This window comes from Centropristis striata, chromosome 13, assembly GCF_030273125.1.
Source record: "Centropristis striata isolate RG_2023a ecotype Rhode Island chromosome 13, C.striata_1.0, whole genome shotgun sequence".
Classification (NCBI taxonomy): Eukaryota; Metazoa; Chordata; class Actinopteri; order Perciformes; family Serranidae; genus Centropristis; species Centropristis striata.
In genome coordinates, this window is record NC_081529.1 from 22,081,444 (window position 1) to 22,102,324 (window position 20,881).

The window sequence follows — 20,881 nt, forward strand, 5'->3', positions numbered from 1 at the left end:
TTCTTGGCCGATCATCATCAAACACAAACTGTTTGAAGCCAGAACAGGAATCTGACGGCAGGGAGTGTGTGTGTGTGTGTGTGTGTGTGTGTGTGTGTGTGTGTGTGTGTGTGTGTACAGCTTGCTGTGAACAGTAATGAGTGTGATGACTCCCTCTGTTTTTCATCATCTGTGTGAAAGTGAAAGACAAGAAATAAAGAACAACAATTCTGCAGAAAGATGAAGAGTGAGAGAGGAAGGGGGGTGGTCGGTAGCGTAGTGGGTTACGCAGGCGCCCCATGTGTAGAGGCTACAGTCCTCACTGCAGCTGGCCCCGGTTCGAGTCCCGCATCGGACGGCCGTTTACTGCATGTCATTCCCCTCTCTCTGCCCCCTGCTTCCTGTCTATCTTCAGCTATCCTATCCATTAAAGGCATGAAAAAGCCCAAAAAAATACATTTAAAAAAAAAAAGAGTGAGAGAGGAGGAGGAGGAGGAGGGGAGAGAGAGAGGAGGACGAAGTGAAGGAGGAGGCGGAAGTGGAGGAGGAGGAAAGAGAGAGGAGGAGAGACAGGAGGAGGAGGAGGTGGAGGAGAGATAAAAACATGACCGACCTTCATCTTAAATAAAGTCGATGATGATTTTTATTGATTGCTTGTTTTTTATTTAAAGGTTAGTGTGGGATATTAAACCCTGGTTTCTGTCTGCAGGTTTGACATTTGTAAATAATAATTCAGATTTATTTCATTGAGCCGGAGGAAGACTGATGAAAACTGTTATTCATACAAAAATCCAGATAAAATAATAAATGAATGAGGAAATACTGAATCTAAACTGTTTCTTTTCACATGTTAATAATTTTTTGACATTAAAAACTTGTTTATAATGTTATTTTTAACGTTTATAACATATATAATTCCATGCTGCAAGAAAAGCAAATAATAATAATAACAACAACAAAAACACTAATAATAATAATGTAACAATAATTCCATGCAGCAAAAAAAGAAAAGAACAATAACAACCAAAATAATAATACTTTGAGAATTATAATTAGAATAATAATAATGTTTGTCCTTCTCTACTTGAACAAACAAGAATTATTATTAAATTATTGTCTATAAATATCAAAAAATATATCCGACAGTTATACCAAGCCGCATTCTTTACTGGAGAAGATAAGATATTACATAATAATAATAATAATAATAATAATAATAATATGAAATAATGAAAAATATAATAATTAAATAAATAAAAATTATAATTTTTCCAACTTTAATTTGAATGAGGTGTTATATATATAGATTAATACATATTTCTTCAGTTGAAACTGAAACGATGCCGTTCACCAGAGAGACTGTGAAAAATACAAATTCAAATGTTTTCTTCATGCATAAAGAGAATAAAAACTGACTAAGGATTTTTATAACTCTACAATAATGCATAATAATAGTAGTAGTAATAATAGTTATAATAGTTATTTACATTTAAGACCACATTCGATCTTTTTTTGGATTTATAACTAATTTAATTGATATTTTTTATGTGTTTTTAGAACCACTTTACTTTGATTGTCTTGTCTTGTGGGCATTAAATGAAACAGAGAATCTGATTCCACCTGCAGTTTTTTTCTCTGTATTGACGGTTTTCTGTGATGTGCAGGCCGCGGCGCTCAGATCTCTGAGGATTAAGAGAGAAATATATGAGAGGAGACAGTTAAAGAGAACTACGGTCAACCTGCAGGGATTTCATTATCCCGCTCTGACTCAATTATGTGATCGATGGATTGAGTTACAGAGGAGCCACCTCTTCTGTCTGATGTCCTGATGTCCTCTGTGGTCCCGGTCCGTCCTAAAGACACCAGGCGAGCTCCAGTGGCGGTTCTAGACTAATTTTACTGTGGGGGCCAAGCAGGGGCCAGTGTTTAATCAGAGGGGCCCATTAAAAAACGGCAAAGATGATATTTAAGTATTCAAAACCTTTATTTTAGCTCATTTAAAATTTTCATTTAAGAATTTTTGGAAGATACAAATACACTGATTGAAACAATGAGACTTACTGAGAAGGACTTTTTTTTTATTTTGAAAGTGCAGTATAGTGAGAATGATCATTTCTTATATATACACAAGCTTTTATTGCACAATTAAACTATTATACAATGTAACATTCTGGGTTCCTTTTGTGCACAATGAGATATTGTTTGAACAAAAAAATAGGTGAGAATTGTTCCGTTGTTCATCGTTATAAATTGATCATTTTATTATTAATTTGACACAGGGGCCACAACAGGGGCCAAGGGCTTCTTCACAGGGGCAGTGGCCCCTGGAGGCCCCTGTGTAGAACCACCACTGAAGAGCTCGTCTTCACTGCACTGTTCGCTTCTACAACCCTAACACTCGAAGGGTTTGTCTCTCAGGAAAGGCTTCACTGAACTTTAATAACGTGTCTTTTCCTGCAATATAGAACCTGAAATCAGGACTAACTAGATAAAGTGTCGAATGCAGATTCTCTCATCCAACCAGACTCCATGGAGAAAACCATCATTTTAACAGCAGCGTTCTTGTGTTCTTTAGACAGACCTGACAAAGCATCAATTCAGACAGTTTCCACTTCAGCATCATGTTGGAGCTATTTCTGCATCATTTGGACCAGTTTATTCACATTAAATCACAGTTAGGGTTCAAACTGATTAATGGCATAAAAACTCATAAAAATAACATGAAAGCATACCTTAATTTAAACCTTAATTATCTATAATTTTAAGTTAACTTTTTGTATTATTTGTTTGGTGTTTCAGTCTCTTAGAAACTATTTCAACTGTTCAACAATCCATGAAAAAAACACCCTAATAAATGGTATCCATTGATTTATAGCTCTGATTAAACCAGACTCCATGTAGAAAACCATTGTTTTAACAGCAGTGTTCTTGTGTTCTTCAGACAGACCTGACAAAGCATCAATTCAGACTGTTTCCACATCCGCATCATGTTGGAGTTATTTCTGCATCATTTAGATCCATTTATTCACATTAAATCAAGGGATAAATCTATTTATGAACATGAAACCAAACCTTAATTTATACGGATGAATTATTTGAAAATGTCACTTGACTTTTTGTGTGTTATTTGTCTTGTGTTTCAATCCTTAAACTGTTCCATAATACATAAAACACCCTAATAAATTATATCCATTGATTTGTAGCTCTGATTAAACCAGACTCCATGTAGAAAACCATCATTTTAACAGCAGTGTTCTTGTGTTCTTCAGACAGACCTGACAAAGCATCAACTTAGACTTTTTCCACATCAGCATCATGTTGAAGTTATTTCTGCATCCTTTCGATCCATTTATTATTATTGTTGTTTTTAAAAAGAAATCAGTGTAATCACTTTAAATTGATCATGTTTTTTAAATCTCGACCTGAAAAGTAAATAAAGCTCTCAGCCAAATGTAATAGAGTAGAAGCATAAAGTCACATAAAATGGAAATACTCTTATCTTTAAAATGTAGATGTCAGATATCCTCCTTTCTAAATCAGTGCGCGCCACCTGCTGGTCGCACAGGTGAAGTGCATGTTGTCCTCCTCACCGGGACAGAGTTGAGCTGGAGACAAACAGCAGCAGCAGCAGCAGCAGCGATCTTCCTCTTTATGATTTAATGATGTTTCCTCTGAAGGAGCAGGAGGCTGCTCAGCTCAGCAGGCAGCTCATCAGCGGTTAGCCGACAGGAGCAGAGGGACAGCCGGGGAGAAACAGCGAGTGCAGCCGGCGGCACATTTCCACCTTTCACTCGGTGAATTCAGGACATATTTGGACCAAACCAGAGCTGGGGAGTGTTGGAGCAGAAGACACACCATCTAAACGGTTTGGGTGAGTTTTATTTATGTTTCTGTCCAGTTTGAACCAAGTGTGTTTTAAGCATGAGTTAATTAAGCTAGTTTTAGTCCGGTGGAAGAGAGAGACTCTGTTCAGACGATGTACGGGTTTAATGTAAAAGTTTGTCCTTTCTTGACATTTTGTGAGAATATATTGTTTATTTGTTAGACTAATACGCCCAGCGAGTGGTATACGGTATCAAATTTGGTCCTGATAAAGTGGTACTGCACACTTCTTAAAATCCCAAATTAAAATGTTTATGTCCCCTAAAATGTTTGGCCTTGGTGTTTTTCTGAGAAGAGTTTGTCACTAGAGGTGTTTCCACATTTCTGTCCTTCAGTGGAGATGACCGTGCACTTTGTTAAATCGGACACGCCGGACACGTCTATTGTTTCTCCAAGACACTTTAGAAACAACTCATGAATGTATGATTATAAAGCCGTAACACAATCACACCATCTTCAGTATTCACTTTAAGAAAGATATTTATTCAACATTTTATTTCATTCTTTTCTTTTCCTTTCTTTTTTTACAACCTTTGGTCCTCTGTTGTCTGTCTGTCCTCTGTCTCTTTCTAGGACTTCTCACCTCAAATCATATATCAAGAACATCACAAAAACGTCCTTCTTCCACATCTGTAACATTGCACGTCTTCTTTATTTATACTAATAAAGACAGTGCAGAGTGATGGTGAAAAGACTGAACCTTGATATCAGTCAGCGGAGTTTCTGTCCACAGGAGAGACTCTCAGACCTGCAGAGGACACAGAGACACTGAGGAACGATAGTACCCAAACCCAAAGCCAAGATAAAGAGTTTCAGTGAATGTGGTGTTGAAGGTGTGGAGTAGAGGATGACATTTGTCGGGAATTCCCGCGGGTCACGTGAGTCAAAGTTTTATTAATCCCGTGATTGGGACGGGAATAAAAATCAATGGGAAGGGGCAGGAGCGGGAACGCCATTAATAGATGATGATTTTCAGCCGTGTTAAACAACCAAAAGGACAGACGTGTCCATTTTTTAGTCATCTTTCAATGAGCCAAAACTATTTTGACTTGAGTTAGCTACACATCCAACAGTGCTTTGACTTCCGGGCCGGCCACTACCAAAGTTAAATGCGCGGGAGACACACAAAACAACAATGGAGGGAGGTGGAGGCAGGGCGATGAAGCTGGGATGAAGCTTCAAATTAAAGTGAGGAACAATGATCCGTCAGTGAGGCTTACTGAACTTGTTGGGAAGACACAGATATTGCATAGATTTATGACTGCGGTCAAGTGAGCCGTCATTTCTCCGTAGCCGTCCCTATATAATGTAGTGCGCCCCGTATTGTGATATTTATGGTAAATTCACAGAAACTGCTTCAAGCAAGCTGACATGAAGGAGAAACACTTTACTGTCATTCTTTCTCACCTTTTTTCAGTATAAAACTCTTACCAGCAGAGAGGAGATGAAGTATTAATGTTACATGAACACATCACGTGAAATAATCAAATTGCGTCGTGCCGAAAATGTATTTGCTGTGTCGACGTGCGGTTTTCAGAATAAAGTGTTACACAACCAGGCCCAAATATCAGATAAATGTGGAGATAAGATTAATTGCATGATATTCACAGAACTGTTCAATGTGGATTTTTTTATTTTATAAAATGCCTTTAGATATAGACTGTACAGTAAAATATTACATTATATTAAAATTAATTGAAATTAAACGGTCTGTTTCCAGTCACTAATTTGCAGGTTAATTCGACAGGTCTTCGGGTATATTCTCACAAATTTACAGGACTTTTCAGTGTGGAAATTCATTATAAAATGCACTTGAATATGTACTGTACGTTACAAATTAAACATTCAAAATTAATTAAAATTAAACTGTCTGTTTCCAGTCACTAATTCTACTGTAGGTTCATTCTACAGGACTTCAAGTGTATTCCCACAAACTTACAGGACTTTTCACTGTGGAAATTTATAATTTTTGCAACATGTTTGGGTTCATTCAACTGAGATGGACATAAACAGACAAAAACATTACTCTAACAAAAACACAAAATCCATTGACTTTCCTAAAAAACTAACTTTTTGTTTTTTAAACAGCGTGGGATGGGAGTGGGAGTAATTTTGAGTGGGAGCAGGAGTCATTCTACAGGAGTGGGACGGGATGGGATTGAATTTTTTCTCTGGAGTGGAATGGGACGGGAGTGAAAATACACTCCTGTGTCATGCTCTAGTGTGGAGGTCGATCAGTGTGTCAGAGGAGACTCTGTAGAAGGACAGAGTGCCAGCAGGACAGTCCACATACACTGCTACTCTACCAGAGGAGGAGGTGGAGGAGGAGAAGGAGGAGAGGTCTGTTCTTCTCTTATTGTGGCTGACAGAGTAACCACCATCAAAGCAGTCCAGCTTCCAGGACTGATCATTCCTTCCAAACATACAGTCTTCACTGCCTCCTTTCCTGCTGATTCCTCTGTAACTCACTGATATATCAACTCTTCCTCTCTACTCGACCCCCCAGTAATAGCAACCAGTCAGACCAGTTCTACACAGCAGCTGATGCCAGAAGTCAAATCTGTCTGGATTCTTCTCCACACGTGTCACCTTCCTGTTGTTGTCAGAGAGTTTGAGCCCTCTGTTTACTGTGTTTGTGTCCAGTTCCAGTTCACAGACATCTGATGGAGAGAACGAGACACAAAACAGCTGCAGGTTATCTTCTGCTGATTTATTAACAACTTTACTGACAATTACTGAAATAAAATCCTTCAAAGTTTTACAGTGTAACAGTAAGTTAACATGAGAGTCAACATGTCAGTAATATTGTGTGTTTTTCCTCGTGTGGACTCGAGGATGACAGCTGATGGAAATCTACATCAATAAACACATGTAGTGAATAAAGTCTCACTAATAAAAGTGACACATCATCTTCCACTGCAGCACAAAGCAGCTCTGAACCATCTGCTTTATCAAACTGTTATTAGCTCCACCAAAGAGGTCACATTCAGCACAAAGTTCACATCTATGATCATCAAATGTCAAACTGTCAACTGATACAAAAAACTTTCAGCACAGTCTGGATTTTTAAATGAATATCAGAGGGCCGTGGCTCCACCAACTGGCTTTAAGGTGCTTTTCATCAGACAGGAGCCACATGCAAAAACTCAACACACAAATATGCAAACACATTGGCCCTCATTTATCAAGCGAGCGTAGAAATGAGCGCAGATCTGAGTGTATATTTCGTCTTACGACAGGGTCCACGTGTGATTTATCAAACGATCGTATCTCGCCAATCACAGCGTAAGAAGGATCGGCTGTTGATAAATGTGGCGGCTCGAAACATGCGTAATTTAAATACCACGCCCTAATATATACCTGATTCAGAAGGCTCGCCTTCAGAGTTTACGACACCGAAGGGCGCAATGCGGCCAAAAGGAGGATTTTTTCACCCTCTAAAGTCAGCTTTATTAGCAAAGTGCACCATTACAATTAACAAAAGGGGCAATATAGACATATTAAAGAAAAACCCAACGACGGAGGTTTATGAAATAAAAGTACTTATAGTTATAAACTCAAACAAGTTCAGTGAATATTTTACATTTGGAGCACGGACTTAGAAGTTTTCAGCTTTTTGGTTGAAGGAGGTAAACAATGTTTTAAAGTAAGTTTTAATTCAAAAAGAAGAGGAATTTCTCAGTCAGAAAGTGAAACGCTGACGTCCATCAGCTGCAACACAACAAACTAGTTTTGTTTGGTAGCATAAAAGTGAAAAGGAAGGAAATCAGTGGTGCTGTCAGCAGAGTAGCGGACTATTAAACTCCCAGCGAGGTTTGAGTTATTACATCGTGATATAAAGCCTAATAATCTATATAATATCCGATTATTGCTATTATTATGATGGAGATATATTATTCACCTCTTTACATTTACTAAGAATGATGTCCTAGTCAGAGGAGCGTGTGGCAGCGCTGATTGGAAATGTTTCTATTCGGGCAGCACCGGTGGTGAAGGAGACGCTGACGCTCCGGTGTTGGAGCTGGTTAACAGTAAACAGCAGAAGACAACAACATTTAATATCCTCGGCTGGTATTCTGTTTAAAGAATTTCACGATCGCAGGGTGTATTTATTTTTGGATTATGTTTTAATGATAAATTATGTAGTCTAAACATGTTTTGCTTTGTCACTATTAAAAATCAAAACACCACAGAGTTTATCAGCTCCAGGCATCGATACAATAGTCTAAGATCAATTCTCCGACTCAGACGTGTGGACTTCACGCTGACTCAAATTTGCGTACACGAGCTGAGAGCACACGTGAGATCTGATCGTACCCTCCGCTCACGTCCAAATTGATAAATGCCAAGGCTTGCGTAGAAATCGTCTTACGCCCACTTTACGCTCACTTTCTGACGTACGCTCGTTTGATAAATGAGGGCCAGTGTTTCTTGTGCGTTATGTGTCGTACATGTGGTCGCAGGTCTCCCAGTCAGGGAGGAACTGGAAGGTAAATCCACCTCAACTCACTTTATTCAACTTCTCAACATCTGTTCACAGTAATTATTTCTTGTTTTCTTTATGACTTGTAGGTTTTTCAACACTTGTTTATTAAAAACATCCAGAGGAGAAAAGTGAAGGAACACAACAACTTTAACTGTAAAACTTGTGAAGTTTACGAGCAGCACCTGAAGGCACCAAAACTCTTGTATAAAATCAGTGAGAGAAAAGAGAAGAAGAAATAAAGTCAGCTTTCTGTTGGCTTCATTCTTAATGAAATGTATTTATTAGTTTTGTTGGTTCGCTGTGTTCATTGTCTTTGTGTTGGTGGATTTGAAATGAATTGATTGAATTCTAACATTTTCCAGCCACACTGACTGAAAACACAAGCTGAATCCTGATTGAAACTCTGGAGAAATTCATCATCCAACTTGAGTCAAGAAAAAGTCTAAATGTGCTGTAACATGTGCAGCTGAGTTCTGATGAATGAAGCTGAAACACACTCACACTTCCTCACACCAGGTCTCAGTCTCTGCAGTCCACCATGGTCCACCCTGCAGGAAGAGACACAGTCACAATCAACTTCATGTTATCATTAAAGATCAACCAGAGACACTCAGTTAGAGACAGAGACACAGTGAGAGCTGCTGTCTGTCCACACCTGAAAGTGTCTGTCTGTCTGTCTGTCTGTCTGTCCATACCTGAGAGCGTCCAGTCTCCAGTGTGGATCCTTCAGTCCAGCAGACAGAAGCTTCTCTCCTGAGTCTCCTGAATGATTGTAGCTCAGGTCCAGCTCTCTCAGATGGGAGGGGTTGGAGCTCAGAGTTAAGGCCAGAGAAGCACAACCTTCCTCTGATATCATACAGCCTGACAGATTGAACACACACACACACACACACACACAATCACACAATCAAACTCTTGATTAACATTAGTTACATGTTCAATGATCACATTCTTCTACAGTTTAAAAATTAGCTTCAGTGACACTCACTGAACATAACGTTTGCTCAGGCAGAGCTCATTCACAGCTCTGTGGCTGGTGTCATTTAATCATATTAATGCAGGTTTACAGTACAGACATATCCTGAGATGTATCACTGTTTACTTACATTTTTGCAGTAGCCTCATCCTTATGTGGTTTGTTGTATTTTGGATTTTGGATTAACTATGATAAGTGTTGATGCCACATCAATTCAGAGCTCATGTGAGAAAGGAGACTCAAGGCAACTTTAGGAAACTTTGTGTTTTCAGAGGCTAAAAAAGAGCTTTACATTAAATGGATGCAAAATAATGCACAAATTGGTTAAGAAAAGCATATTAGAACCTCTTAAATCTGACAGGTCAGGGATGGGCGAGGCTGTTAATCTCTGTACACGTCCACACTGTGATTCCTGCCAATCAACACAGACGAGAAATAAAAGGGCCCCAAGAGTGAAACCCTGAGGAATCCCACAAGTAATTGCATATTGCTAATGACTCATCTTTTAGCGTTTTAAGTATCAGATAAGGCACCTGGGTCTACAACTGGCAACAAATGACCAGATTAGTAGGTTGTTCACTGTCTGTACTTATACTTCTGAAAAAAATAATGCACAAAATTAATTCTCACAAAAGCCATGTAAGAAAGAATCTCTGCTATAAGAGATGTAAACAGCATGTGGAGTAAATACACTAAAGCACTCTATTTTCCCAAGGATATATAGTCTCTGAGTCTGCAGAAATAATTCTGCATATGAACATATTGTGAAAAATATAGTCCTGCTCACATGGTTGTAAAACTACAGTGTAAGGTGGTGAAACAGGACTCTGGTTTCTTGGTGTGAATGCTGAGGTTTTTCTCAAGAGGACTTCAGCAGATTAACACCTGGCTTTCAGCTGCACCTGCCGTCCATTCACTGCATTTTATTGACATTTTCAACTTTTCCTGCGACCGCACACATGTTTTTTTCATGGCAACATGTCAGGAGTAAGGTTGTTCATCTGTGATCTATTCCCTGCTGATCAGAACAGTCTGTATGTACGCCACTTTGGTTCCAAATGAAATGTCTCTCCAACTAGATAGACTGTCATGCCATTTAGCTTTCAGTGTGCAGAGGACTTCAGAGGATAAATCGAAAACGTGTAGCCACGTAATGCCTTTATCTCAATATGTAGGAGAATAAATACATAGAACTCTACTCTGCTCCAAACTATGTGGTGTTCCAATGAAAGAGAGAACTTTAATCATGTTATTAACTTGTGCACCCAGGCTCCTGTTAAACCTGCCCAACTAGTTCAAGGTTCAATGTTCACTGATTTGTGCTTTCACAACACAAGTTTTCACAATGAAATATAAGTTGTAGACCTTTAAGAGCTTCACACACAGAAAATAAATACATAAATAAAAACATGTACTTATGCATTTGGAATTATGTTTATAAATCTGGTTTTGCTGTTGGTGTTCTAACTAAAACATGAATGCCCCTGTGTGATAATCAACTTAACATGATAAATGTTACTTTATAATATTTCTATAATAAATCTCTACTTCATTATACAATCTGCAGAAGGCTCTCGGTGTGTTATGTTCTTCATCTGGGATCAAAAATGGAGCCTTGAGTTATTCCATTAATATCTTTTCACCTGAGTCACGCCCACTCACATGATGTAAACACACACTAAGGAGACTACTACTGACTGGGTAGGATTAGATGGACAGCAACAGTAACTAAGGGGGCGGAGCTTTTGAGAACGATCAAGATACTGTGATACAGATACTGGTTGAAATCTCATGCAGATCTTTGCCTTTCATCACCAAGACATTGGCTGTGTCCCAATGTCAAGGATCCTTCCTTGGTAGGATCCTTCCTTCAGAGTCGGGTCCTCCGAAGGCAAGGCAAGAGTCCTTCCTTTGACTGGTGTAATGCACAAATGGGACAGCCTTCGGAGTGTGCAGCTGTGCGTCATTGCGTAATTGGACGTCCTGCTTAACTTCAGCGCCGCTCTCGGCCCTTTGGCTAAGATCAAGTGTAGTATCTGTTCTTATCAGTTTAATAAAAAAAAAAATAATAAATTCAGCGCCGCAATTTCAAAATCAGTTCACGACATGAATGTGTCTCCGGCATCAGCACTCTGACACATATTTGTGAAAATGGAAGAAGATGCTTTAAGGTTGAATCTCCACGATTTATCAAGTAAAAACCATAAAGTGGATTAAACCTGAATATTTAACTGATCCTGTCTGAATTCGGCCGCTACTTAGTGCCATGAATGCAGCGGCGCATAATTCATCATGGAAATATGTTCTGTGATTTTTTATTTTTTATTTTACAGTACAGTACAATAACAGTTATTTATAAATAACAATAACGGATAATGGCGGACTTTCGGTCCCTGTAAACACAATAAAGAAATGTATAACTTTCTGAATGGCACAGTTGCACATAGTACATCATCATCGGACACATATAAATTAATAAACAATAACTTTAGCGACTGAGACGGCATTAATTAACTGAACCGACAATGTATCAAGATGACGTTTATTATCTTTAAGCTTAATATTCTGGCATATGCTTATTCATATGTTTTTGCTTGACTGTGAACACACGTTTTGTAAGTTATGTGATAACATTCAGTGTAAACTGAAAATATCTACATATTTAAATGCATATTGCGCCGCCGGCGTCGCTGTTTCTACGCTCGCCATTTTTAAATCTCCCGGTAGACCGGTGTGCGCAATGCTTTATGGGTAGTCGGAGCGCACGGAGGATACACACATGCATCCTTGGAATTTGGGCAAAAGAAGGACTCTGTCCTCCGGAGCATCCTCGACATTGGGACAGTCCTTCGGCGGATGTCGATGACGTAGTGTCCTTCAAATCCAGCCGTTTGAGCATCCTTCCTTGACTTTGGGACACAGCCAGTGTTTAGGGAAATTCACAGGTGAGGGAGAGATGGAGGGACGGCCAGCCCTACAAATGGACTCACAGGTAGAGTCTGTATTGTAGGCATGCTGCTTCAACAAGTAACTGATGCCAGTTTTTCTGTGAAACTTTCTCTGTGTTTTTGTGTTTCTGTCTGCAGGTGAGTTCCATGGGATTACAAATGTGAACCTTCACAGCCAATAGTACTGCGAGCTTGACAAACAGGCAGGATTTCAGGATTTATGACCTGCAGGTGAGTTAAAGATAAACTCTCTCAAAGTGTTATCATGTAATGTGCAAGCGTTACAGATTGGGGCATCCCTGTTATAAATGTGAAATTTATTTAATTGTCATCATAGTGCCATCTAACGTCATTCCTAATGTGCACTTACTGAACTTTAGAGTCCATTTTCACATAGAATGATGATTCATTAAGAAAAGATCATTGAAGCCAGCAGCCACCGTTGACTCATGTTGGCGTATGAGTTTAATAAAAGCATCTGTTTGACACGTATGCAGAGAGCTCAGACTGGCTCCTTGACTTCCTCAGTGTTCAGACCATAGATTCAGACCTCCTGTGCAGCTCTCCTGGCTCCTCCCCTTCAGCCCTGAGTGTTTCTGCTGTCATCACAGGTAAAGTTAGGATTATCCAAAGAAACTTGTGCACACATGAATCTTTGTTCAGAAGATGCTGATACCAAACCACCTGAAACTGTGATTTTTCTACTGTGATTGAAAAATGACTTTAATACACCTGCATGAACAGTATAAACATACAGGTGTTCCATAACTGTAAGGTCTCTATTAATATGTTGCAAACTCATAAAAGCTCCTTGAACTGTTCAGTTCCGCGTGTTTATTACAAGTTATTCAAAACGTTGAGTTTTAGTCAGCATTTTAATTTGATATTGTTCCGTCACCTGACTGCTTATGGTCAATTAATGGAATTGGGGATCTTTATTTGCTTTTGGTTCCATACAAGTTACTTATTTGATTTTTTTCATTTTTTATTTGACCTGTATTTTTAATTTATAAGATCATTTAAATCATATTTTTTATACAAGGAGTAACAATATGCATGGTCTGCTTTAAGGAAGGACTTTGCTGATAAACTAGTTTTTGGGTTCTTGCTTCCTGGTACTTTTAAAATAACATTACATTTGTTTTCGTTTTACATTTTAATGGCACTGGTTGTGAGATCAGAGCTGGGACTAATGATTTTATGATTCATTATTCTGCAGATTGTTTTCTCCTATGAACTGATTGTTTGGTCATTACAATGTTCTAAAGCTGCTTCATTAAAGGATCAAGACACTTCTTGATCCTATTATTTTTAGTGTCAACTGTATGACGACATGACGACCAGAACAGCTCAATAGAACTCATTCATGTCCTATATTTTCTTATTTGTGTCTTCTATGGAGTAAAAAAAGGCCACAAACACAAACTGCTCACTGCTTATTATAATTTAATGTTCAAATTTGCTAAAAGCTGTCACTTTTCTCACAAAATGAAATATTGAAGTTTTCATCAGATATAAAGTGTGTTTCCCTCTGTGGCCACCAGAGGGCAGCATCTCATCACATCAAACTGCCCACATGGAGCACAGACTCTTACGCTGTGGTAGTGTTGGTGTTATCATCTATCTATCTATCTATCTATCTATCTATCTATCTATCTATCTATCTATCTATCTATCTATCTATCTATCTATCTATCTATCTATCTATCTATCTATCTATCTATCTATCTATCTATCTATCTATCTATCTATCTATCTATCATATAAATTAATAAATGTATCAGTCAATAAGAGAATATCCCTTAGAGACCCACATAGACCCATTTTAGTCTGATCAACAGCAGGCCAACAGGAGAAGTGTTCATCATCTGAAAGCTGAAGATTAATCTGAGATGCAACTCAGAACTCTGATCAATTGAAGTGTTTTAAACAACACGTTCAGTTTTTAAACATTATAATCTGAATATATGAAGTCCATTCTTTTTCTCAATTATGTGCCATAAGTTGTTGCAGCAATTTCTGGGTTTCCACCATTTGTCAGAAAAAATTTGCTGCTGAATTTGACCATTTTTGCCCACTTAAGAAGAGATAAAAATGTTTAAACTCCTCCAGAATCCCATATTAGACTTCAAGAGCGGAGAAAAATCCTGCTGTGATCTGCTTTCAGAAACTTTTTAAGCAAACATTTAGTAGATTTGTGTTTTTTGTGCGATTGTATGGCAGCTCTTCTGTTGTGTTGCTGCTTATTGTGAATCTAGTGTGTCAGCCATCCATCCTCTGAATGCTCTAGGTCTCTAGTTTGTGGTTATAAAGTTTCATGAAGCTGTGATTATCCTAGAGGTCACAGCAGCTCATTTATACACTGAGCTCAAGTTTCACTCACTAACATCATCACAGATGAAGAACATTGGGCTCATTGAATCCACAAGAGTCTCAGCTTTCCAGTCAGACCCGATTTATGCAGCTCACAGACTGTTTAGGGACCCCAGGAAGCACAAAGATTCACATCCCCCATTTTTATAATAGGCGAAAATAGCACATTTTATGCATGTTATTAGCATAAAGTGGGCATGTCTGTAGAGAGACTCTGGGTACCAACAGAACATATTTTCATTCAGCCACCTTGAGGTCAAAGGTCAAGGGACCGCTTTGAAAAATGGATAAGCGGTTTTCTCCTGAACTAAAGCATGTTGGTTTATTAGTTTAGTCTAAATCAACAACTTTTTACTTCATAACTTGTTCTTCAATCTCGACTTCCAACAGTGTTGGATTACTGGCAGTTTAATGATGTTGTATATGATGTTATATAAAACATTCTCTTGCAAACACCATGACAAAGCTGCTGTTACCTGATCTACAGTATGTGGTTGTTGCAGCAGGTGGATCTTAGAGTTATAAACTCGCTGTTTGATATGAATGATGACACAGTCTGGAGGGTTACATGTATTTATTATTGGTGAATAAATCTGAAATCAGACACCCAGAAGCCTTATTGATTATACAGCCATAGCATAATGTTTTACACTGTTTATCATATTGATGTACCAAATCAGCAAAGTAACACATAATGTCCACAGGATCCGGCGGCACCACGACCCGTCACAGCTCCGTTGATGTTTCATTGTCCGGCGCACGTGTCAGAAGTCTGTGTGTCACATTTACAACAGAGCTCAGAGTCGTTTTTAGATCACATCCCTGTTGATGGTGTGCACCTATTTAAATACATACCAATGAAATCACTTTGTGTATTTTCAAATGCAAACGTATTTTTTTCAGAAAAAAAATATTTTTGTTAGCCCACAACCAGTCAGCAGCTGATCTCTGAACCCATCGGAGTAGAGAAACGATGTCTATGTCTATGGTTGTGAGACTTAGTTTGGGCCAGTGCCTTCCTTTTCTTTCCACATGGACTGTTGACCTTCAGTCAGTCAAAGCCCTCTCAAACATAACTGATAAATACTCTATGGACTTTGATGCTTCGGATACTAAAATATAGAATCTGTTTTTAGCTCATTCAGCCAGCTCAGCCCCTGTGTGAATGGCCTTTTGATTAACATACTTAACAAAGCAGAAATAGAAAAATATACAAAAATCCACCACCACAATTTTTCACTATTTTCACGTGTAAGAAGATCAGCTTAAACAATGAAAAAAATCCTCACTTTTTGCATGGGCATTTGCATTTTAAGCGGTTTTTGATATATATTATCAAAGCAGCCAATCCGACACCCAGTAAGCCGCCCCCCACACCTCCAAGAGCAGCTCCTATCGTAGACGTCACCTGACCACCACCAGCAAGATACCCCACCACACATCCCATACCTATCCCAGAATAAATAGCAGTCTGGACAGTGGATCGCTGGGTTTGTATTCCTCCCTCTGCAGTTTGTACCTGTTGTTTGATAAAGGCTGTTTCAGCCTCTTTGAGCATCTCAGGGGTGTAGTAGGTTTTGCCCGTTTCCTGAACCCTGCTGTTGATCTTCAGCATCAGTTGAGGAACCTGATCGGGAGCCCCATTGTTGTTCTCGATAACATGATGTCCCCATTTGCAGCTTACGATAAGGTCGAGGAGATCTTTATTCTTTCGAATGTAGTCTTCAATGGGAGTTCCACGCAGTGCACTTCCACGGGTGAACAAGACCATCGTGTAAGCTAATATGTTTTCTCCAAAAGTCTGGCGAAAGATTTCCACCATTTCCTTTTCTTTATCTTTGTATCGATCTGTAATTGTCAGCACGATCAGGAACACATGAGGACCAGGTTTGGCAAGTGCGATGGATCTTTTTAGCTCTCTCACCACCTCATCCTGTTCAGTGCTGCCACTGCGAAACAGACCTGGAGTGTCAACAACAACCACATTTTGTTCGCCAACCTTCCCCATTTCCTTCTGGCACATCTCTGTGACAGCATTTGGACCGCCCTTGGAGGGGAAGAAACTTTTCGAGCCCAGGATGGTGTTTCCTGAAGCACTCTTCCCAACTCTGGCCTTCCCAAGCAGTACGATCCTCAGTTCAGGCTCATCTGTTGGAAGATTTTAGAGATGTTAATGATTTAAGAATCAGTCATGAAGAAGTCTTACAGCACTGTCTCTCTGTGGGGATGTCCCATTGTTCCAATGGTCCAGTAGTCTGACAAATTTCCCATTGGACCAAAATTGAATGGAATTGTATTTAAGGAATGGTTAGGCTTTGGCACAAAAACACTAAGGTTAGCGAAAGATAATGGGTTGGGTTAAAATGAAACACATTCAAACACATTCAAATGCAAATATGTTAAGTGCATAAAACACTGAGGAAAGTGTGGATTTTTGGAGCCATAATAGACCATCAGACAAACTTAATTTTGGTCTAATGGGTAGTTCTTTGGACTATTGGGATGTCAGAACAACGGCATCACTACCTATGTGATGGTTAAAGGCTAATAGATACTCCAGAAGAACAGAGAAATGTGTTCTCTTTATCATATCAGCACCTTAAGTTAGTGGCTGTAGCAACTTAAAACCCACTGCAGGCGGTCTGATCCTGTATCACCAACTCCCTGCCAGATAATCAAACTTTCTGTTGCTGGTTGGCCCCAGAGCTGAGGTTGAAGCTGAGGTTGTTGCTGGTGTTTGAGATGGGGTTGGAGCTGTCTGAATTCAAGTTGTTACAGTCACTAACTGAAGGTTTGTATCGAGAGCTGGAACCACTCTCCTGGCAGTGGCGAGTCAGGCTGGAGGACTGAAGGGAACGCCGGATACCTTATTTTTGTTTAATTTGTGATCTGATAAACAGTAAAAAAAATGTAAACGTAGTGCTTCATATCGCTGTTTTCCAAACTACTGTAGTCGTCTTCCATCATAAAGAAGAAGAAGTGGGCTCACTGACTATCTTCTTAATCCTCCTTTGTTTTTCTGTGGGTAATGTGCCAGTTTGATTTTAGAAAACGTTTCATAAAAATACTTCAACTTTAAGTTCAGTCTGTGTTTACATTTACATAGTTCATCTTAGTTCAGATCTACGTTTCATTCTCTTTTTCACATGTTTCAAACCTGTCAAATGTAATTTAGTTACTCGTTAGGGGGATTCCCTTTTTTTAGTGCACAACACAGATGTGTCCGCCCTGGACACCATCTGTCACGCGGTCCCTCACAGCCCTCGTTCTGCCAAGGAGGGTGGTTATAACGGCCAGTAAAGGGGAAATCCCACCCACATCTGATCATTTCAAACTCATGCAAGCAATTCTGCAGATTGAGCTCTTGAACTAATTGAGGATGAAAGAGTTGCTACATTATTCTGTTTCTGCACTCAGTCCTGATACATTAGATCTACAGAGGTGTCTATACATTTATTACACAATATGAATTATATGTTTGGTCCACAAAACATTAGAAAAACAGTGAACCACAAAAAGCCTTTTAACATTATACTAGAATTGATTTATTAAATGTCTTGTTTTAGTAACACCAAGGATTCCAAACAGAAAAATGCTAAATGTACTATAATGTAGTAGGATCAAAGCAAATCCTCATATTTGAGAACCACCATTTGAAATATCAAATTGTTGGCATTTTTGCTTGAAAAATGACTTGAATGATGAATTGATGAACAATTATTATTCCTGTCTATTTAATGGAACGACATGCAGAGGCAGACACGGCAGAGTCCAAAACAAGCCATGCATAAAATTGTATCTTAATGTAAGAAAGTAAAGTAAACAATGAAAACAGATCAGTGAACTCTGACTGACTATTTGTTTGCAGTATTTTCTGCAGCTAATAAAATTAACGAAGTAAATATGTCCCTTCAAATCATCAAGGCTTATCTTCACAGAGTGATGATCTCAACATCACGTCATTCAGATACAGAGCAGTTACAGACTGTAACCATCTCTGACTGCACATCTTAATGCTCGCACCAAACTAAGTCATCTGTAACATGTAATCATCTGCTTTTAAATGACAATATTGATCCATAAAAAGTTTGTGACAAATGACATAAGCTTACAAGCTTACAGCAAACTTATAATAAATATAAAGCAGAATCCAGTGCACTCAATCACATGAGTTTGGATCTCAACAATGTGACTTTAAATTGTTAAAATATTAATATTATTAGCTATAATAGCTAAATAAATCCCTGTCTCTGTCAGAAATCTGGGAACATTCACCCCCTGAAAACTTTTTGATTTTGTCTTTTTTTTTCCTCTAAAATGCAACTCAATTAAGTTGTGTGAAAATAATAATAATAATAATAATAATAATAATAATAATAATAATAATAATAATAATAATGTATAGTTGTTACAGTTGCTGCTGTATAAGAATAGAAAAAGAAGTACTTCTGTAAACAAATAACAGGTAAAAAGTAAAAGCACTAGTAAATATAAGGATATGTATAAATAAGAATATAAAATGTAGAATAATTTGGAGTAGAATAAAAATTGAAATATGGAAACATAGATATGTACAATATGTATATATGTAACAACAGTGTAACAAATTGAAATATTGCACATGATTCATATATTTATGCATAGAGAAATATTATAAATAAAGTTGTAAAGCTATTAGTTGTAAAGTTATGAATCATGTTGTCATGGGTGTCTAGTCTATTGACTCAGGGTGTCTTAGGAGACACCTTTAGTCAATAGAATATTTCAAACGTTTTATATTTGTACAGATCTTTATTTACTTATGACTGGCATTTGTGTTTATATTCGTATAACTTTTTTAGTTTTTACCTGTATTTGTTCACAGAAGTATTTATTTTTCTATTCTTATACAGCAGCAACTGTAACAAAAAGCATTTCCCCCCTTGTGAATAAATAAGGTATTTCTGATTCTGATAAACTATTTAAGATAGACACACCACCTAACATCTCTGGACTTTGCCAAAACTGAAAAAATTAAAAAACCATAGTTTCTGTCTAAATTGACCCCAAACTTCATGGATCCACAAAAAGAGGTGAAGAAGAGGATGAGCTTTTGACAGTAGATAAATACAGATAAATATTATTCCATATATCAGACATTATTACTGCTGTAGAAGAAATGTACTTACCCACTAATGGGTCTTTAGTGGGCTCCTCTTTGTTGGAAAAGCAGCTCATCTTTGATGTCTTGTCTCTGTGGATGTCTTGTTGCGACTATTTTAATTTCCATCTCAACATTTTATAATATAGCCTGCTTCTAGTTCCCTCCCCTGAATACACGTCACCTGTTCCCAGCTGAGAACTGGCCAGTCACAAGTCAAAATGTGGCTGAAAGCAACAAATCAGAGGGCTGAGCTCAAGTACACTAACACAAGTCTACCTCCTCAACAATGCCAGCCAGCTTCTTTCAGATAAAGTCAGGAAAAAATAAAGAAAATGAAGAAATCCCCAAAATAAGGCTGGTTGTACAGGCAGTTTCTGTGCTAGACGTACAGGATTTCAGAATAATAGCGGGCATTGCAGACGCAAATTAAAGATAGTTTGACATTTTGGAAGAACAATCATTCAATTTCTTGTTGAGATTTAGAAGTTCAGATTGGTACCACTCATGCATTTGTGCAGTAAATACAACTGCTTAGCTTAGCTTAGCTTAGCATAAAGACTAGAAACAGCTGGCACCACGCCTCCATTGGTCCGACGGACCCAACATTCCAAGACGTGATCCTTCCCTAACCCTAACCAACACTCGATCAATGCCTTCATCATGGAGGTCTACAGAGATTTCAGCAGACTTTGTGGTTCTATAATTGTCCTGACATGAATTACAAATTGTTGCAAACGTGGCAGTTTCATCCATTTAAAATTAAATCTACGTCACAATAAAGTAAACAAAAAGACTACAAAACTGGTGCTGTTTCCTCGCATGACCAACCATTTAAATATTGACTATTACTGAGACCTCACAGGAACAGGTGCTTCCTGCACCTGTGCACATTTATTGAAATTAAAATGCCACTGGTAGCCTTGCTATGGGTGTAGGGTTGCCAACTCCCCAAAAAATAAATAAGGGACACTTCATTGGCAGGGCCGGCCGACCTGATTGCCTTCACCCATCCTGGCGTGGTGAAATTTTTTAGCCCCTTTTTTGTGAGTGAAATGATTTTTTAACAATTTGACTCGAACTTGAATTGAATAATT

General features: G+C 38.4%; 1 long non-coding RNA gene, 1 other non-coding gene and 1 pseudogene across 2 annotated transcripts; 1 reads left to right on the forward strand and 2 right to left on the reverse strand.

Moving 5' to 3' along the window:
* Positions 1 to 6,471: 6,471 nt before the first annotated feature.
* LOC131983925 (uncharacterized) lies at positions 6,472 to 9,146 on the reverse strand. The gene is made up of 3 exons (XR_009395506.1): positions 9,043 to 9,146; positions 8,849 to 8,895; positions 6,472 to 6,521 (listed from the first exon to the last, which is right to left on the reverse strand). It is a non-coding gene; the product is annotated as an uncharacterized LOC131983925 (long non-coding RNA).
* A 2,172-nt stretch (positions 9,147 to 11,318) lies between these two features.
* Positions 11,319 to 11,505, forward strand: LOC131984184 (U2 spliceosomal RNA). The gene has a single exon (XR_009395531.1). It is a non-coding gene; the product is annotated as a U2 spliceosomal RNA (small nuclear RNA).
* Positions 11,506 to 15,246: 3,741 nt separating this feature from the next.
* LOC131983393 (GTPase IMAP family member 9-like) lies at positions 15,247 to 19,921 on the reverse strand (annotated as a pseudogene).
* Positions 19,922 to 20,881: the final 960 nt, after the last annotated feature.